General features: G+C 42.9%; 1 long non-coding RNA gene across 1 annotated transcript in view; it reads right to left on the bottom strand.

Annotated features, from left to right (window-relative positions):
- LOC102012069 overlaps positions 1 to 13,465 on the bottom strand; it is a 19,437-nt gene extending 5,972 nt beyond the window's left edge. The window contains exons 1-2 of the long non-coding RNA XR_259825.2: positions 13,370 to 13,465; positions 8,426 to 8,537 (exon numbers count right to left, since the gene is read on the bottom strand). This is a non-coding gene — a long non-coding RNA (uncharacterized LOC102012069). The remainder of the gene's footprint in view (positions 1 to 8,425; positions 8,538 to 13,369) is intronic.
- Positions 13,466 to 20,455: the final 6,990 nt, after the last annotated feature.

Below are 20,455 nucleotides of genomic sequence, written 5' to 3'. Positions count from 1 at the left end.
GAGGTATGATAAACATTGTGAAATGACAGGAAAACACTCAAGGGTAAAGGGCAACTGGGGTATGGGAAAAGAGAAGGGAAAGAAGGAGAAATTTTGTATGTATGTATATACAGGATAGTTAACATAGTTGTTCTACTGAATTCTATTTCTTTGCTGAAAGAAACTGTCAATGAGTCCTTGATTGATCAATACTGCATGTCTGTCTGTTTTCATGAGAAACCACTTTGAAGATATCAATATGTACTACAACAAGCATTGTTAATTTCTTACTACTTTGTTTGTAACTCTGTATTGTCTGTACTGCTCTTTTGCTATTTTGGTAAAAGGTTGTCTGTCTGTTAATGTTTTCCTCCTTTTATTTTTAATATAAAAAAATTAAAATAAAAAAGAAAAACGCTTTTCTTTTTTTAGAGCATCACTGGGCAGCATCAGATCTCTTGTTGAAAGAGAAGTGGATAATGATGCTCGGATGGCTGTTGTTAGCCTCGAGCCCTAGCTCCTCAAGGTGTAGCCAACAGGCCAGCAGCCCTGGCTGACTTTAGAGCCCATTAAAAAGGCAGGATCTTGGGCTCCTTCCAATCACTAAAGCAAAGCTATTACCAAGAAGGCACCAAAGTAGGAAAATACCAGCCAAGAACAGTGGAGACTTGGACCCAGCTCCTTTGATAGTTTTATCTGTTTCCAAATAGCTACTTTTTTGTTTTGTTTTGTTTTGTTGTTTTTTCTAGTATATCCTACTAAAGCAGATTGGAAAGAGGGATAAGAGATTGTATGTGTAGCAGAGAAAGAGCACAGAATCTCAATTCTTCCAGTTATATAATTCTATGTATATTCACATTTATCTTTGGCCACTCAGAATTTTAAAAATAAGCAATTTAAACATTTTCTATGTTTAAATACTTTTTCTAAATTATTACAGCTTTAAGGAAATGTTTTTAAAAATCCCAAAACCATTATGACCATTATGTTAATAAATTTATATTTAGGCCAAGGTGAGTAACAATAAAAGAACCTGATAATTTACTTTAAAGACATGAGCAATAGTTTTGAAATGTAGAGTCACCGAATAATGACTGGTTCTGAAGGTGTAATTGTAAGCCTTCCTCTCTTCCAATGCTATAATTAAAACAAAAATGAAAGTAAATCTAGAGAGCAAACACGTGGATGTGAGTCACATCAGGACATATAATTTCCTTTTTCTACATATCAGAGACCAAAGTTTCCACTTATCTGCTAAAGATTAAAAGGATAAACTAATGATTTTTTTTTATTTTAAAAGACATAGGCAACAAAGTCTAGTGAAATGTTGATTCAGGGAAGAGTTCTCGACACTACATCAGTACCGACCGAATCCGCAGTGTTTTACTGTTTGCAAAGCACGTTGACTACTTTGATCTCATTAGAACCTGCTTAGACCCATTCACATCACTATTTTGTAAGGGTGGGAGGCTGACCCGAGGCCGGGCACCTAACAAGCTGGCGCCAGAGCAGACCCGGCACCCTCACTTCTAATCCTGGCTTTCTGCACTATACCAATGTGTGTTCCTTTCTGGATATACAGGTGGGGGGAAACGTTTTTCCCCTGTGGCAATTATAAAGACCAAAGGTAGAGAGTAATGACTATGGAAAGATACCAGTGTGGGACTAATGGTCTTAGAGTAAATACTGCTACCACCATTTAATGTTGGCAAGAAGGACACGCAGAGCTTTATTCCAAGTCAGTGGGTGGCTTGCCCTGTGGTCCTGTGTGGTCCTTCTGTCTTCTTCCCTTTCTGGCCCACTTGATCTCCTCATCTGTCCTCTGTCACCTCCACCAGAGGGCAGGCAGGGCGGGAAGACGAGCCCTGTGACTGGTTTTATTAAAAAGTTGAAAGAAGAAAACATCGGTCATTATCTCAATTTTGGGGTCTTGGTAGATGTTTTACTCACTTTCTCATCACTAAAACACAAAACTGGACCCAACATCTGCCACATAAAGGGGACATTTTATTTAGGCTCTACTTTCAGCCACAGGCTCCCAAGAAGAAGCAGAACGGCAGAGGCATAGAGTGGAGGAGAGGTTGCTCACCTCACGGCGGTCAGGAAGCAGCATCAAAGAAGGAATGGGGAAAGTAGCTTTCCAGGTCTCCCCACACACACAGCTTTCCGTACCAGGCCCACCTCTAACAGCAAGCCAGCTATCACGGCCCTAAAATCTAGTCACTGTCCAACCCCAACAGGTTTTGGAGGCCACGTTAGATCTAAACCACAACATAATCCCTAAGAGTAGACATCAGTTTCTTTGTGTGTGTGTGTGTGTGTGTGTGTGTGTGTGTATACCAGGAATCGAACTCAGGACCTCACACTTGCCAGGCAGATGCTGCACCACTGAGCTATAACCCTGGCCCCATAGACATCAGTTTTTAATGTGATCTTTGCCACTGTTCTCCTAGGTAACCTAGACAAATGATGGAGTAATAGGATACCAGGACAGAAGAAGAGTGCTGCATTATGCTTCCATTAACTTCTATGGCTGGTTTTTCCAAATGATAAATACGAAATGTCAAACTTTTAAAAAATGAACTCAGAAAGGCATGTGGGAAAATAGACGGGCAATGAGCAAGAGCAGATGATTCACAGAGGAGGCAAGATCTGGCCCAGGAAGCACAGGAAAGAGTTCCACTTCATTGGCAATTAAAGAAAGCAAGTGCTTAAAACAAGGGGCCACCACCTTTCATTATCAAATTAATGAATATTAAAGCACAAGAGTGATTGCGAACAGTGTACTAAGGTAGGTATCTGCATATATTTTTAGTAGAAAGGTAACTCGGTACCATCTTTCTAGAGAGAAATCTAACCATATATAGAGATTATTCCTGACCAAAGAAAATCGGTCACTTCATACTGCTGAGGTTGGAACTAAAATCTGCTTCTCCTTTGTCTAATAAGTAAGCCTTTACATGGAGAATGCAGACTTGGTCGTACAATAGAACAAAAGCAAGTTTTTGCTACCTCCGATCCTGTGCTGGCTGAGACTCTGTGGTTAGACCACAAGGGTTCCATCCCAGGGGACAAGCAGAGGCTCTAACTCTCACTCCTGGGAGGCAAATTTGGAGCATGTGCTGACGGTGGAGGGTAGGTCTCCCACATCGCAGCATCCTGCTGGACCAGGCGGGGCGGGACAGCCAGGCGCTCAGAGGGTTGGGCCTATGCAGGTAGGATCTTCCTGGATCTCATCCACAATGCCCCGGCACACACCTTCAAAGTATATCGCTAGAAACCCATCGTGGTCTAACCTCTAATAGGTCAAACTCAACCTTTGTCCCTACATTCAATTTATTGCACTAAAATAGAGCTGTTTGATCTTGCTTATAAGTTGAAGCTTACTAATTTCAGTAAGTTCAGAGACAGTCTGGTAGCAAAAAGGAAAAAGGGTCTATTCACAATACACTTAGAAGGTCTAGGCTCCACACAAAGAGATTTTTCTGAATGTTGGTAACTATATAGTCATTGCAATTTCTAATAAGGAGAAACAGAGAAGAACTGAAATGCCTAGCCAAGAGTGTATTATGGGTGATTGCCAGGGGCTAAAAGGAAGTTGTTCAATGAGAAGTTTCAGTTTTGCAAGATGAGAACATCCTAGAGCCCTGTTGCACAAGGTACACAAAGATAACACTGTTGTGCCGTGCACCCAGCTATGGTGGAGAAGGCCAGGCCAGGGGTGTGGGCACCCACTAACCACCAAACATGGAAAATGCTCCCCCTGCCACAGGAAGTCAAAATCAGAATACAGAGGCCCCAGGTATAGATAAGCAGACTCCACGCTCTCTTCCCCACTGAGTGCCGATGGAAAATAGACCAGGTAGCAGCTATTTGAGCGCTCTAAAAATGAGAAGGATTTGAGCTATAGTACAAAAAAAATTAGTTCTTCTGCAGCACCAAACCATGGTGATGCTGATGGGGGGGGTGTGGTGATCATGATGATGATAGTGATGATATTTAAAGAAATAAAATAAAATGAACCAGCAGCAAGCAGGTGGCTGGGAGTGAAGACCAGAATTCAAACCAGGGAGCTTCCTGGTTCCTTTTCCTCTCCCTCTCTTGCCTGGGCCCTAGGCCATTGGAACCAGTAGCCAGAACCAGGCAAAGACAAAGAGCCCTCCAGGTGAACGAAATCTTCTAGTTCTTCCTGCCTGAGGAGCGAGAAAGGAGATCTCTAGGGCTCAGAATTTTTAAAAACCAGAAAACAGGAGAAAGCATCTACTTCCTTCTTTCTTTTCTTCTCCCCACAGATTGAGGGCAGCAGCAGCGAGGCCCAGGCCCTCAGCTCTGGAGTGATGAGAGGGTTACTAAGAAGAAAGCCAGTTTGGGGGTGCGGGCAGAAAAGGGCATGATGGTCTCACGTGACAGTGGCCTAATGTGGCAAACACCCTGACCTGCCAAACCCCTGCGGTGGACCCTAGCAGTGGGAGGGAGATGTAAATCCAGAGTCAGGAGAGCTGGTCTTGAACTCACAATGATCCTCCTGCCTCAGCCTCCTGAGTGCTGGGATTACACGCATGCACCACCACCCCTGGCCAAATTTCTGGGTTTTGCTTGGAGTGTTCTCTAGCACAATCTGCGGCAGTGAGAGACCAGGGCGGCTCTGGAGTTGGAGGCTGACCTTAGATGGAAAGGAAATGTAAAGAGGGTTTCATTTGCTGCTCAGACCTGAGGCGCCGCTGCAGAGCCTGAGGTCTTCAGATCTGGTTTGCAATCTGCCTAAAATAATTTGAAAATTTTATATTCCCTCACACACTTTAAAATGTGCATCTAAACCTTTTCATCATGAACTTATTAGTGGCAAAGATGTGTTTGTTACTTCAAAGAATCAACAACTGGGATCTCATCCTACAGAAGAGTTTCTGCACATCTAAAGAAATCACCAGCAGAGTAGAAAGAAAACCCACAAACTTGGAAAAAATTTTAGCTGACTCTCCCTCAGACAAAGGGCTTCTATCTAGAACATATAAAGAATTAAAACATATCAGCACCCCCAAATTCAAAGACCCAATCCAAACATGGGCAGCTGAGATGAATACACACGTCTCAGAAAAGGAAATACAAATGGCAAATAAATACATGAGAAAATGTTCAACATCATTAGTCATTGGAGAAATGCAAATTAAAACAACACTGAGGTTTCACCTTACCCCAGTAAGAATGGCTAGCATTAAGAAATCAACCAATAACAAATGCTGGTGAGGCTGTGGAGAAATAGGAACCCTTCTCCACTGCTGGTGGGAATGCAGACTGGTAAAACCACTGTGGAAATCAGTTTGGAGATTCCTCAGCAAACTAGGACTAGAGGTCCCATTCAACCCAGCTATCCCTCTTCTGGGTATTTTCCCAGAAGATCTAAAAGCATCCTATCACAGCGATATATGTGCACCTGTGTTCATAGCAGCACAATTTGTAATTGCTAAATTGTGGAAGCAACCCAAAGGTCCATCCACTGAGGAAATTGGTCCTCAGTGGTCCACCACTAAGAAAATTGTGGTATTTTTATATAATGGAATATTACTCAGCTATAAAGAAAGATAAACTCGAGGCCTTTATATTTAAATGGTCACAACTAGAGACCATACTCATAAGTGAAATAAATCAGACCTGCATGTGCAAGCACCGCACTGTCTCACTAGTGTAAAACCTGAAAGAGTTAATTTAACTCAGAGGTATGATAGACATTGTGAAATGATAGGAAAATGCTCAAGGGTAAAGGGCAACTGGGATGTGGGAAAAGAGAAGAGAAAGAAGGAGAAATTTTGTATGTATGTATATACAGGATAGTTAGCATACTTGTTTTACTGTCTTCTATTTCTTTGCTGAAAGAAACTGTTAATGAGTCCTTGATGGATCAATATTGCATGTCTCTATCTGTTTTCATGAGAAACCACTTTGAAGATATCAATATGTAATACAGCAAGCATTGCTAATTTCCTACCACTTTGTTTGTAACTCTGTATTGTCTGTACTGTTCCTTTGCTATTTTGTAAAAGTTGTCTGTCTGTTAATGTTTTCCTCCTTTTATTTTTAAAATTAAAAAAGATGTGTTTTCTGGCATAACTTTTGACGTACTTAAAATTAAACTACTAGATTACTCTTAGATATAATCAAGAGAACATAAGCACCATAGAAATATGACACCATCATTTATTTTTAAAATCTACTTTAAAAACTCTTTATCATGAGAAATTTTACATCATTTCCTTTTTTCCTTGAACTCATATTTCCATGCCACTTTCCCATGTAAATTACATCCTACTATGCCATATGTTAATCTTTGAAAATATTTTCTTGATCACTCTATCGTAATTCTTTGCAGTAAAATATGCACATTAACTGAAATATTTTCTGATTCTATAATGAATTTTTGCAGCTACTATTACAGTTATTATATGGACAAAATTGATCAACCAGCATATGTAGCATATTTAGATAAATGTAGATATGCAACATTAAGATTTTTCTAGGAATGGTTATACACCTCTGTAATCCCAGAACTCTCGGAGGCTGAGACAGGAGGATCATAAGTTTAAGCCCAGCCTGGGTAACTTAGTGACTTGGTAAGAACTTGTCTCAAAATTTAAAAAAAAAAAATCTAAAAGTGGGAGGAGTAGGCTCTGGAATATAGCTCAGTGTGTAGGCCCTGAGTTTCATCCTCAGTACAGAAAAAAAAATTCATTGTAAATGCATCTTATACGCGAGAATAGGGCCTTCTTTCAATATATCTGTCAGTTAATATTAATTATTGTTATAATTAAGCATTCATTTCATTCCCTTTTTAAATGTAAGCTCTGAAAAAAATATTCATCCCGATGGAACTGGGAGAAGTTTTATCACAGCAGTGTTGGGCAATTACTTGAACACCTTTAGAGCTACATGAGTACAGTCACACAGTACTGTATCGTCAAAACCTCAGCCTTGATGAATCACCAGCTGACCACTCAATTAAAGCTCCTTCTTTAAATCTGTTGGGAGAATTGAAAACCTCCTGCGTTGTTAACGCCTTGTTACCCAGTTATTATTATTCCCCGCTCAGCCTCCACAGCAATAATTTGAATTCTCTTTTTGTCTGGCGCGTAAGCTTCTCCCCAGCCCGGCAACTCGCTGCCGAACACCTTGCGCCCTAGCGTGGGTGGTGGAGGAAGGAAACCGCGGGGAGAGGTGAGAGCAGAGCACAGGGTGCTGGGTGGTCAGTACTGAGGGAGGCTGAGTCGGGCAAACCTCTCTTCAGTGCTGAAAGCGAGGTGCGCTCGCTGAAGGCGTAGGGCTGCATCTCCTTGCCCGCATCCTCCCTGCCCAAAGGAAGGGAGCAAGAAAGAAAGGAGGAAAAGGGGAAGAAGGAAGAGGAAAGAGGAAAGCCGGAAGGGAGAGAGGAGGTAGAGACACAGGAGTGGGGCCGGGCTTCTAAGTTAGCATCCACTCCAGTCCCAGGGATGCAAGCCCTGCATCCCGCTTCACCTTCTCACGGGCCAGGAGCTCACAGCAGCTCAAGGGCCCAGGCTCTTCCCTGAGGCTATCCAGCCAGCACCCTCCTGGCCGTTAGTGCTGAGATTCTACACGTATTCCTGGTCCCACCAACGCTCCGCTGGTCTCTCACGCCTCACCGTGCGCTTTCTAATCCGGTGCACCTTGCCAAAGGGGGAGCCTCAGTGGATGCCTGAGGTTCCTTCTGAGAGCTGGGGAGTGGCTCAGGGGAGAGCACTTATTTAGCATGCACAGGACCTTGGGTTCAAACCTAGCGCACTCTCCCAACACACACACCAAAAGAAAAGGAACTTTTATCCTTTAGCAATCCACAGAGGAGGGCTGAGACCGGGGCACTAGGAGCCACAGTCTGGACAGCTCTCTGCAATGAGGCTTCTTTCCAAGCGCTGTGCAAACACTGATGTACTTTCCTATGTACCTCAATGTCAAGTGTGCTCGGAAATGTTGTGAATCAATTTATCCAATCATAAACCAAAACATCTAAGCAGCCGTTCAAATACACCGCTTGGAAGTTACATCTGGCTTACAGACATCTTTGAAAGAATCATTTGTACTAACATTTTTCAAATAAAGCCGGGCACAGTGGTGCACACTTGTAATTCTAGTGATTCAGGGGAGTAAGGCAGGATTGTAAATGCAAGGTCAGACTGGGAGATTTAACAAGACCCTGACTCAAAATTTAGAAAAAAATTATGAAGAGAGCTGGGGATGTGGCTCAGTGGTACTGCATGCTGTAATGTGCTCAAGGCCCAAGGTTCAATCCTCAGCCCTGCACAAAGATTTCAAATAAAAATCTAGATATCTGGCTTTTGGGGGGAAATTAATACTGAATTTGCAATGGTCAGCTGGGCATGAGTAACAGCTGGCCCCTCGTGACAGTGTGCCCTTTCCACATTACCTGCCTTTTTCCATCTACCTTACTTGCCAGCCTTTCTGCACCCAACTTCTCCCGGTACTGGAGTCTCACCTGCCAGCTCTCTGCCCTCACATGGAACGCATGCACACAGTTCCTGAGACAGCAACAATACCTTCAAAATGGGGAAGTTCCAGATGTCATTCTAAAAACAGTACACATTCTGCTAATAGCGCATGCACATTTTCCATACAGAAAATGTAGGACACCACCCAGAAATAATCACTGTTCCCACTTTGGAATGCATTTTTCTGCCTTGTTTCCTCTGTTACACTGAAAGGTATGTATGTATAGCTCAGGTGGCCTTATATATTTGTATATATGTAAGGCCATTATATATATACAAACCATTATTGTTTTCCCTGGTGCTTACAACCATGGGATTTGCTTAGCAATCAGATTTCCTAAAAGTAAAGATCATTTACTTTCAACTTCATTATTCAAGACAATATTATGGACATGGAACTTTGTACAATGTTTTAATTTATTTAGAACTCATTATATGCACTGACCTTGTATAACATTTTTAACTTGTTGAAAACAGGTATGAGCTTCTCAGAGGGCATGAAACATGTTCTGAAACATCAGTAGTAAAATCTATCTCTTGCTTCTAATAGAGAGCACTATGCTACCACTTTTGGTGTCAGAATTTCAGATGTCTTTAGTAGCCAACCTTAGACAACTCTCAGCAGATGTTGCCTGTAGTTGCAGTACGTCATTGTCTCACATTTGCTTTGGAAAAGCCTGAGAGAAGCAACTGGGTACATGATGAGAGCAAGAACTGAACCCCCCTGCCCTCTGCAACTAGCACTAGATCACCTCTAGATTTTTAGAAGGCAAGAAATGCATACATGGACCAAGATTAAGTTTCTGTTGTCCCTCGCTTTAGCCTTGCTACTGAGGCTTATGTAAAAAGTAAGCTCATAGAGTCCCAGGCTGTTTTTGGATGCCCACATTTGTGGAGATTTATTTTGTTTTGCCAGCTACTTCTTCCTATGCAAAGAAAGTCATTGGGAACTTAGGCTATTCCCAGAAGTATACTGTGAAAATAAAAGTAAAATTTCTAAAATAAAATGCAGAAATTGTTGAAGAGGTATAAACACTTGTAATCTCCTTTGTTTTTTTTTTTTGTTTTTCTCCGGTACCGGGAACCGAACTCACGACCTTGCGCTTGCCAGGCAGGCGCTTTTGCCGCTGAGCTAAATCCCCAGCCCCTCTCCTTTGTTTTGAATGTGACTGATAAGGTTCCAGAGATTTTTAAGATGCCAGTGATAACTGCACCTGTAAACTAGTACAAGCACTATGAAAATAGTGCAGTATGGAGAAAATCAGTATGGAGATTTCTCAAAACACTGAAACTAGAAATTCCATTCAAACCAGCTATTCTCCTTCTAGGTGTCTTCTCGGAAGAGTTAAAGACATCATAGTACAGTGATCCATGCATACCCATGTTTATAGCAGCGCAATTCATAATAGTTAAATCTTGGAAGCAGCCTGTGTGTCCATCAGCAACTGAATGGATAAAGAAAATATGGTATTTACACACAATAGAGTATACTATACTGGTCTGCCATACCCAAGGATAAACTTGAGCCATTTGTAGGAAAATGAATGCACCTTGAGACCATAACATTAAGTGAAATAAATCAGACACACAAGCTTAACTATCACATGGTTTCTCTTATATGAGAATCTCAAATATAAATAAAAAGCAAAATAAAAGATAGATAATAGGAAGAAGGGAGACAGATCTTCCTCAAAGGGAAAGGCAACCCAGAGACGGAGGGCATGGGGGGATGAAGGAAGGAATTAAGACGTGTTATGTACATGTATCAGCTCCCTACGAGGAATGTAAATACTATATAATACAAACAGGTAGTAATAGAGGAAATGACCTGAGAAAAAAGTCTTCTTTTCCTGCCCAAGTTAACTTAAAAGTACCAGGAAAGATGGCTGTTTTAATGTGGTTCTGTTTGGTCAATAGTGAATTTACTGCGAATTTTTTCTTCCATCTACTGTTTGAGGCCTTTTTGCTGTAGGTTGAAGCAGCTTTGATATATTAAATACCATTTTAACCAGCAACTGTCATAACTAATCTCTATTTAAAGTTACTCCATGCTGAACTTTTCCTTCCTAGACTATTTACACACTGATTGTGTTCATGTACATTTACAGGATGCCTACTGTGTGTCAGGCATTGTATGAAGTCCAGCAAGAAAAAGATTATGATAGTGCAGTCCTTTGCACCTAGGACATCTCAGTGCAGAAAAAGACAGATGACTGCATCACAGGACAATGATGTGCCACTTTTGCGACAGGAGGAAGTAAGCAATGGCCATGGCGTCTGCCTGGCACAGGGCAAGAGTGGCTCCCAGCACCACCCCAGGCTGCAGGAAGGAGTCCAAGTGAAGAGAGGAGGTGGTGGCAGAGGCTTCAAGGATGAATCAGAGTTGCTCCATGAACAAATGAAGAAAGTCATTCCAAGCAAGCAGTGCAGTACGTGCAGAGTTATGCAAGTGTGGTGGGAAAGCAAGGTGACTTGGGCGAGGAAAACTGGCTCAGCATAACCAAGAAGTTAAGAGAACCGAAAGGGTGCTGGCAGGGAAGGCTGGACAGAGGGCAGAGGGCAGAAGATACAGAATTTTTTCTATCACACTGAAGGCTGGAGTTTCATTCTGCAGGCAACATGAATTAATGGAAGATTCGGTAACAGTAGAGGTCCACGATTACACTGGTGTTAGAGGTGGTCAGTTTGTTGGCAGAATGGAGATGCAGTGTCGCAAACAGACCAGTTAGGAAGCTGACGCAGGCATCCAGCTAAGAAATGACAACAGAAGGCTCGGCAGCGACGGTGGAGACAGGGAAGAAGATGCACCCAAGGAGATTTAGGACGCAGAATCAGTGACACCTGATCACTTCCTGCACGTGAAAAGCGGGGGACTTTCTGGTCATGGGGATGATAAAGGCTTGTAAAAATTTTTCATCTCTTTCACTGGTATAAAACTCAAATGAAAACAAATAATACCCATTCCTAGTTTTGAGTGCTGAAATTGTAAGTTGCAATCTCTTGCCCCTCTTGAGTGAACAGATTCTGATGAAATCAGCTCAACATGACAGTACATCTTTTTCCGAACACGAAACCACCATTTGCTGAGAAGGTGACAAAAAGCGGGATGTGGTTCTTTAGAATTACAGCAATTTCACATATCTGCCACAACAATCTACCTAACCTATTTATACACCCACCTCCTGTCATTATTAATAGACTTTTGCTTTCTCGATTTTCCACTCAAATCTCATCTTTTAAAAAGTAGAGTGATGGTCAAGTTGGGTTGATCATTTTATAGTCAATTCTTGAAGAGTTTGTGTTGTCAGGTTTTTAAAAATAGTAAAAGTTATCCCACATGTCCAAAGGTGCGGTTAACACCGTCAACCTTAAATGTATCAGAAGGAGGTGAGGGCATTATAATGTAAGATGATTGTAAATTTAGGACTTAAGTCATATACTGTGATAGAAGTTACTCGAAGTATACTCACTAATGTCAACTTACATAGATTTAAATAAAATAGAAAAGTCATTGCTCAGTAAACTTTATAGAGAGAAATTGTAAAACAAACACTAAATTAGTTGAAAACTTTTTCAAGTTTATTGAATAACCTGATTATCATATGAAACATTTGAGGGATGCTTTTAACTTGAACCTTCCTTTCTCTCCAGATGCCTTTGGGTTTAATGTAAAATTACTGTTTCTATAATTTTTTTTTTTTTTTTTTTTTGGTTTTTCTCCGGTACCGGGAACCGAACTCACGACCTTGCACTTGCCAGGCAGGCGCTTTGCCGCTGAGCTAAATCCCCAGCCCCTGTTTCTATAATTAATATTTAGACATCTATTATCAAATGCACTTCACAGGAGAAGGAAGGATGGATGGGAAACAGAGTGGAAAATTCCTGACCCCACTAACAATTCTGTAAGAGATTCAGAATTTCCAAGAAAGGAGTTTGGGGCTTGGTTTATGTAATAGACAAGTTCTTGTAACTTGAATTTTCAAAGGAAACCATGGAGATTATTTTGCTCAAGTCCCTAATATTAGGAACTTAGGACTAGAAACATGATCTGATGTAACCAGTGTGACAAAACTGGTCAGTTACGGCCCTAAAATCTAGGTCAGAGCTTTCCCCTGCTCCTGCCTGATGACCTTACCATCAATTTAGTTGAACCAGAGAAGTTTCATCTAGCAAAGGAATTCTTAAAGGAAAATATATTCAAGTAATTACATCTGTCAAATCTGACAAACATAAAAGGTTGGGACTATGTATGGGCACACAGTCCGAACTGATCAAAAAGTTGAAATTAAAAGTAATTTAGTTTTTCGTTAAACGCAGCAATGTGAGTAAGCTGAGCACATCTCAGTCCAAGATACCAGGGCTCTTACTTTAGTAACTGGGTGTGCGTGAGTTCTTCCATTCTGCCTTGCTTTGGTGGGGGCTGAACCCAGCTAGCTTCTGTCCAATGTGTGATTTTTGGAAGTTCGAATTATGGTGTAACTGTGATTGTGAAAAATCTCCAGCAAAAGGAAAGCAGAGAGCTGCCAGAGTTTGAATGGAGCACTAAGCAGGGTCGTTCTCTGTTTTCAGTCTCATCTTTTCCTTTCATTACCACAGAACCTGAAAAGAAATACAAAAGATGTGGACTCATCAGGACTGGGTCGGCATGCATAATATGCAAGCGCAGTTACTTGATACTTGGACACTAAGTTCCTTTTTGCAAATTTGTGTTCGGAACGCTTACAATGCGGAACATTCGGCGCTAGGAGATATTCCTGTTCCTATGGCCTGGATGGGGCCCCATGCCAAGGACAATTCAAAGTCATAAAACAATTCCTCAAGCCCTTGAGGCTAAGCCGTTACTATCCAAGAACTGGGTTGTTTATTAATGAAGAACTTACCTTCTAAGTCCTGGTCTTATGCTGAAAATCCCTTTCACAAAGTGGCGGCCACCCCCCGTGAGTAAGGGAAGAGAAGTGACACTTAAGTGCCTGCCCTGTGTCTTGTGTGCTTCCTCATTCTCGCAAAACCTCTGTAAGACACATATTTCCCCACTTCGCTAATGAGAGAACCAGACCTGAGAAATGCAGGGTTGCTCTGGGTCAGCGGCCAGCAGGCAAATAGCTGGCTCACTTTCCCAGGGAGCACTTCTGCCCAGGCACGCGCCCACTCACTCCCACCCGTGCCCAGACTCAGCCCTGGGCAGGGGCGATGCGCAGGACCCCTGCTGTACTGGGCTGTTTTCAGAGCTCCAGCCCATTTCACCACACTGTGCTCTTCCTCATCAAAGAGAAGCCAGAGGACTCCAAAGCTCTATTTCCACAGTGAAAATACATTGTAAAATCCAGTGTCCTTTAGATATGAAGAGACTTGGCCTCCATGCATTTTACCTGTCAAACATGTTCGCTATGCTTTACATGAAAGGGCCAGGAACCATCTATAGCTAAGATGCACTAACTCCTGCATGAATGTTTAAGAAGTGCAATTAGATGATGACAGGGAAACTCTCCTTCACAGCCATCAGGCAGACCGAAGCCCGGCCTCACTGCGTGGAGACTGTCAGGTGCCAAGAGGTGTGATGACAGGGTACCGAGGCAGATGCAGCCATAAATCAGCAAAGCAGACTGCAGGCCAGGGAGGTGTTCTGAAGCACACATTGATGTGTAATTTCAAGTCATCTAATATATCCACGGAGGGAGGCTGCCCAATTCTGACTGAAAGAGCCACGGTGACTAGACAGTGGAGCTCCCAGCAGCCTCTGGTTTGGTCATCAGTGGCTTCCTTGCTGCCTGGCCTCCACACCCAATGGGACCATGCATGACGGAACATTAGCTCATGTCCAGTGTGCAGAGCCATTCAACTCTGTTCTACATTTAGAAGAAGAATTTCTGGGCCTCTGCCACCTTCAGTGTCATAGGACAGGCTCGGGTCAGCTAAAATGACAATGTCATGTCTTTACCTATGCTCCATACAAATGCAGACTGCCTCTGTCCCTTGTCAGGCCACATGTTCATGGTACTCTAGTTGGAATAAGACTGGCAGCAGAGTATTTTCGTCACAGCCACAAAGGTAAGTAGTAAAGACCTGACACACCGTGAAGAATCACTCACATCAGGGCGCATTTCATCTGTGCGATCTGTCTCCAGTGAAGAAACTCAATGATGTGTTAAAGAGCCCTAAGGACAAATGTGTTAAAATACAAATATGTAAAAACTGAAAGGTTTTCTTTTCCAAAAACCAAAGGATCTGCCAACATTATTTTAAAATGTGAAGAAAAAAAAAGCACCACCTGTGTCCCTGGTGATTTTCTAAATTCCAAGGCCACGCTGATAACGAAAGTTGTGCAAGATAGAACTGCAATGAGATCACTTTCCTGCTTGTACTATTTTTAAAAATTACAATATTCAGTGTGGAAAGGCTACGTGGATATGGGGTTTCTCATGCTCAGCTGGTAAAAATGTAAGTTCCTGTGAGCTTTCCAGAAAGCAATTCACCAGTATATTTCTAAAGTTTTAAAAAGTGGAAGTAAAGTCTTAAAAGTGGAAGTCTTAAAAATGCTGGAAGTACCATAGCATCAGACATTCTGAGGGTGGGGCCATGTTGTTTTAACAATCTATCCGGATGATTCTAATTTATAGAGTTACCACCCTAAAAATTCTCACCCATACCGTGGCTTACTGACCATCTCCTACAGGTCCAATGTTTACTCCAAACTCCTATGTTGAAGCCAGGTGCCAGTGTCAGAGCACTTGAGGTGAGGCCTTCAGGAGGTGACCGGGCCCTGAGGACAGAGCACTTATGGTATGAATTCTTCACAGAAGGGACCCAGAGAGCCTCCTTGCCTCTACCGTGTGAGGTTATGGTGAGAACATCGCTCCGCCTGTAACCAGGAAGTAGGCCCCAGCAGACACTCAACCTGCTGAGGCCTTGCTCTTGGGCTTCCAGCCTCCAAAACTGTGAGACGTCAATTTCCACTAACTGTGAGCTCACCAGTGTTTTAGCACCCCCTGGTACAGCATCGTAAATAGACAAAGACACCATCTCCAGGCAGAGAAGTCTTCGGGTCTATTCAGCAGGTGATTATTCCCACATACCAACTATTCACTTGATATTTCCATTTTGATATCTTGTAGATTCTTCAAAGAGAACATGTTTAACGTGAAGTTCAGATAGTTCTCCCCAGGTCTTCTCCACCTCCAGTGATTTCAGGCTTCACGAACAGCTCTGCCATTTCTGCTCACGTCTCTGCTCTCTTCTACCTCACCTACATATCCAGTCAGGCGCTGTTTCCTAAAGACCGATACCGCTGTGTGCCAGACTATGTTCCACCCGCCCCAAATCCATTTGTTGAAGTCCTACTCCCCCCATGTGGCTGTTCTGGGATCTCCAGGAGGTAGCTAAAGTTAAAAAGCTAAATGAGGTCAGAATGATGGGGTCCTAATCCTTGAGACCCCCACACACAGAGCAAGAAGAACTGCACTTGGGTCCAGCTTTTCACACTTCACACAGACCCTGTACCACGCCCCTGCTCAACAAATATGTTTCCTGGACTTGCTCAGTGCTCAGCTTGCAACTTTTCTGGTTTAAACGTAAAAGCTGTGGGTGTAAAGTTTCTCTTCTTGGCTTCTTTCTGCCTAAATTCCGTTAAATGTAGGTAGACATCAAACAGGTGATTGTAATTACAAGTTGAAAGACATTCTAAGTATTCCATCCCTATCTCTTGGAGGCTACCTATTGGCCTCTGGCCCAAGGGAACAGGACTCAAGAGTATATAGTTCTGGGACTGGAGACACATCCACTGATACTTAGCAAGTCACCCCAGTGCATGGGCTCACACATCCTGCGCCATGTGGCCTCCTCTCAGCTCTCTACTGCATCTGTGTCGCTAGGAGAAAACCATTCTGACTTAGTCCCTTTGTCCAGCTCCCATGTTTGGGCCTGTGCAATACTGTCTCACCTACCCAAAATACTTTCTTTTCACCCTTCCCTGTGTGTGACTACCAATTCATGGTTCAGTATAGACATCATTTCCTTAGGAAGGGGACATCTTTGGCTACTTTCATACAAGTGTAGGCCTCCTGTCATACATTCCCAGCAAACTTAGAATTTCTTTCAACTTGTAATTACAATCATGTGTTTAATGTCTACCTACATTTAATGGAAATTCCATGTAAATTCCATGTCTGTTGTCTTCCCAAATATAATCTCAGTGTCCAGAACCTGCTAAGGGCCCAGGGAATCTAACTGATGACAAGGTGAAGTCTTTTTTGCATAGATTTCAGAGTCAAGGTTCTCATACCATGTCTCTTTATCTATGGCATCCCTAGACTACAAAGCATGTTTTTTTAAATGTTCCATTTACATCTACCGTTTTGAATATATCACGATCTTATCAATACCGTGCAACCAATACAAATTTGGAAGTGAAGCTTTTGCTACATATCACCATCATCCATTTAACCTAACCTAGCTCAAATTTCTTTTTCTTTTTTTTTTTCCAGTGGTGGGGACTGAACTCAGGACTTCACACTAAGCTGGCCCTTTATACTGAGCTACATTCCCAGCCCACTAGTTTAAATTTTTTTACTCCTTCAGAGCTCAGAAAACCCAGGCAACAGCTTTAGAATGAGCACACGATGTATATGTAAATTCATCAAATATAGTTACAGTAATAAAATATTATTTCTATATAAGATTTCACCTGAAGAGAGCTCGTAGCCTTCTGGGTTTTTTAAAGACAGCAGAAACAGAACTTTTGGAAACAACCGAGCTTGGAAGAAGGGTCTGGAGATGGTTACACAGTGACCTGAGAGATCGCTGCAGGAACAACATTATTTAACCGGAACTGGTTGTGGCCAGCTGAAACAATTACAGTAGTACTCCTTGCCTTAGCTTTTATTCTCTTCTCTTCCCTTTATCCTGCATAATTTTTCCTTGTGCAGTTTGTACACCCGAGATGTGTTTCACAGTGGGCTGGAGGAAAGAGAAGCGAGTTCTAAGAGGAGGAGCTAAGCCCTCAACACTTCTTAGGGACAACCTGTGAAGCTGACTTTTCTACTGTAAATCTCACTCTTCCCCTTAGACAATGCAATACAAAATACACTGGACTCTCTCATGCTGGGAACGACATGAATAGATTGACCTCCTCCTCAAGACAACCATGATTGAGCCACATGAAAGAAATAATTTGGCCATGGCAGTGACTCTCTGAGTCTCAACTGAGAATCCAGCCCACTAATCAACCTCCAGACCTGAGTCATCGAGTCCATTTTACTCGCTGCCCACAGAATATCATCTCCCCTTGGACGTCAAACGCAGCAGGTCTCTGATGGCGCTCATTATCTTCCCCCACAAACTGGTTTCCCTTCATAGTTTCCCTGTGTGAGCCAGTGCTACAGTCACAACCCCAGCCATTCAAGCTCGTAACCTAGGGCTATCCCTACCTCTCTCTTTTCTCTTTCTTGCAGTACCAGGAAGAGGGAAGGAGCTAGAACCTACTCCCTGTCCTACCCACTGAAGTGGTGAGGCACTGACATCAGAGCACTGTCAAGGTGTAGTCCGACGTCTCTGTGAGTCAGAAGTGCTGTGACTTCCAGCCATACCTCAGAACTGAATCAGGGTTTCATTGAGGAATCAGCCTTTTAAATTAGACCCTCACTGGACTTTTAAAGCCAACTAAAAAGAATCAATACTCTAAGAGGAATGATCTACATACAGAGAAATGCACAGTGGAGGAGTGAGGAGAGGAAGGCACCACAGATGAGTGGAATTCAGAAGGAAAATCGGAGCACAGAGCATGCAAACTTCGGTACTTAAGAAGCTGCCATATAGACCCCTTCATGAGCAGCCCTTGCCAGCACTGTTCAGTAGGATTCTGTTTCCCCAAAGGGCAGGGCCAATCAGAATGAGCCATGCCAGAGACTAGTGCTGAGAACTAAAGCCCGCCCTGAGGGGAATGGTAGCAGTGCAAACAATGCTGTGGCATTCCGTATTCTTGGGTCCTAGAATTCCAGTTTTAGTTTTTGTCCTTATAATATTGGGTTTGAACCTAGTGCCTCTGGAACGCTAGGTAAGCACTCTACCACTAAGCTGCATTCCCAGCCCTCAGGGGTCCCTGAATTAGTCATAATTTTAATTCACTGTGGTTTGACTTAGGATTTTCAATATCATCATGGCACAAAAGCGTCAGCATTTAATAGAAATCATACTTTGAATTTTGATCTTTTTCCTAGGGATACCTCGTACTTCAGGAGACTAAGGATAGCGATGCCTCTTACGTCGCTTCCTTGTACATCACTTCCTCTATGTCACTTCCTCCTGATGCCCGGCTGCAAAGCACAGCTCTGAACCATCCTTATGACCATAAGGACACAAGGAATGGGCACTCACCACAGACTGCATTGCTGAATTGTGATGTGCCGGGGCTGAGATGTGTTGAACGCATTTTCTACTTAATGATATTTTCAACCTCAGTGAGTTTTTCAAATTGTAACCTGATAAGTTGAGTAGCATTTGTATGATTCATTCAGTACTTACAAAATTGTTGGAAAGGTTGGGAAAACAAGCTCCAAAATTTCAAGAATGACCAGGAGTTCCAGTCCATATAGTTCTTGCTTGTGCCCTGATCAGAAAATGAAGGAATATGCTGGCTGTGGTGACACATACCTGTAATCTCATCACTTGGGAGGTTGAGGAAGGAGGATCACAAGTCTAAGACCAGTCTGGGTTACATAGTGAGACTGTCTCAATAAAGAAAAGAAAAAGACAGGAGAGAGGGAGGCAGGGAAGGAAAGAAAATGGGAGAATAATGAGAACACTGCGGTATAAAGAGACGGCTTCCAAAATGCAGAATTCTGGCACTGCCACAGCCCAGAAGCATGCCACATGAATGTGCCTGCTACCCACGGAAGTAGGCACCAACCCCTGAAGCCTCTACTATATTGGCACCCAAAACCCTGGAGTGCCCACATCCCTGCTTGCTGGCAGAAACCTCGGAAATGCCACCTCAGCCTCACCTCTGCTGTCCAGAGAGCCGTGCTCATGTGACTGTTGGCTGTCCAGTGACACACAGACCCTGCAGGAGCGTGGGAAACACTGTCAGCTGTCCTCTGCTAGCTGCTGCCAAGGGCAGAGGGGCTGACCATCCAGGCCACATAGGACAACTTGGCATCGTCATCCACTGTGGGCAGACTCTCTTCCAGACTAGAAGCTCTTCCAGGTCAAGACCTTGACCTTTACTGTTTCCCAAGCCCAGCACTGAACTCAACTTGAGAGAAAGGAGAGCAAGCAGCCCATGGAGAAGGAAAAGCTTCAGATTCCTAAAGAAAACATTAGGAAACTCAGCTTTGATGATGCGGAAAACCTAAGTGGAAAGGAAGGGGGGACCGGCACCGACACTTCTTACTCCCTGTGAGTTTGGGTTTCAGTCTCCTCCTTCCCGTGCCTCTGAGCTGACTATGGCTCACATTCCTCAGGTCTGGAAACAATCAGCTATCTTCTCGCTGGTGCCCTGTCCAGTTCCCCAACGCTCTCCTTTCCTAGTTTGTTCTACACACTGATCCCTGGGCTGTTTCCCAAAACAGTACTCTGCAAACTGTTTACTTTCAACCATTTCCAAAGAATTTTGGAAAGCTTTATCTCCTCTTGCCCACTACTAAGCTGATGTCTAAAATCTTCCATTCTAAGTTAAGATATAGTTGCAAAGGATGTAACTTCCAGTGTGGTAGATAGCACCATGCTAAAATCAAATGTAGAACTTTAAAAATATATCTAGTAGAATCTAAATTTCACATCATCTTTTTTGTTTGTTTATTTGTTTGAGACAGGGTCTCACTATGTAATTCAGGCTGGCCTTGAAAGCCTTATGTATCCCAGGCTGGCCTCAAATCGATGGCAGTCCTCCTGCTCCAGCCTCCTGAGTGCCACATCCAGCCAAATCATCTATTTTTTTAAACAATGTATTAGCAAGCTGTTGTTTAGTAAGCAAA

The sequence above is a fragment of the Chinchilla lanigera genome, unplaced genomic scaffold (genome assembly GCF_000276665.1).
Source record: "Chinchilla lanigera isolate Chin_1 unplaced genomic scaffold, ChiLan1.0 scaffold00009, whole genome shotgun sequence".
NCBI classification, from domain to species: Eukaryota; Metazoa; Chordata; class Mammalia; order Rodentia; family Chinchillidae; genus Chinchilla; species Chinchilla lanigera.
The sequence above is the reverse complement of the archived record's forward strand: the minus strand, read 5'-3'. Positions and strand labels throughout refer to the sequence as shown.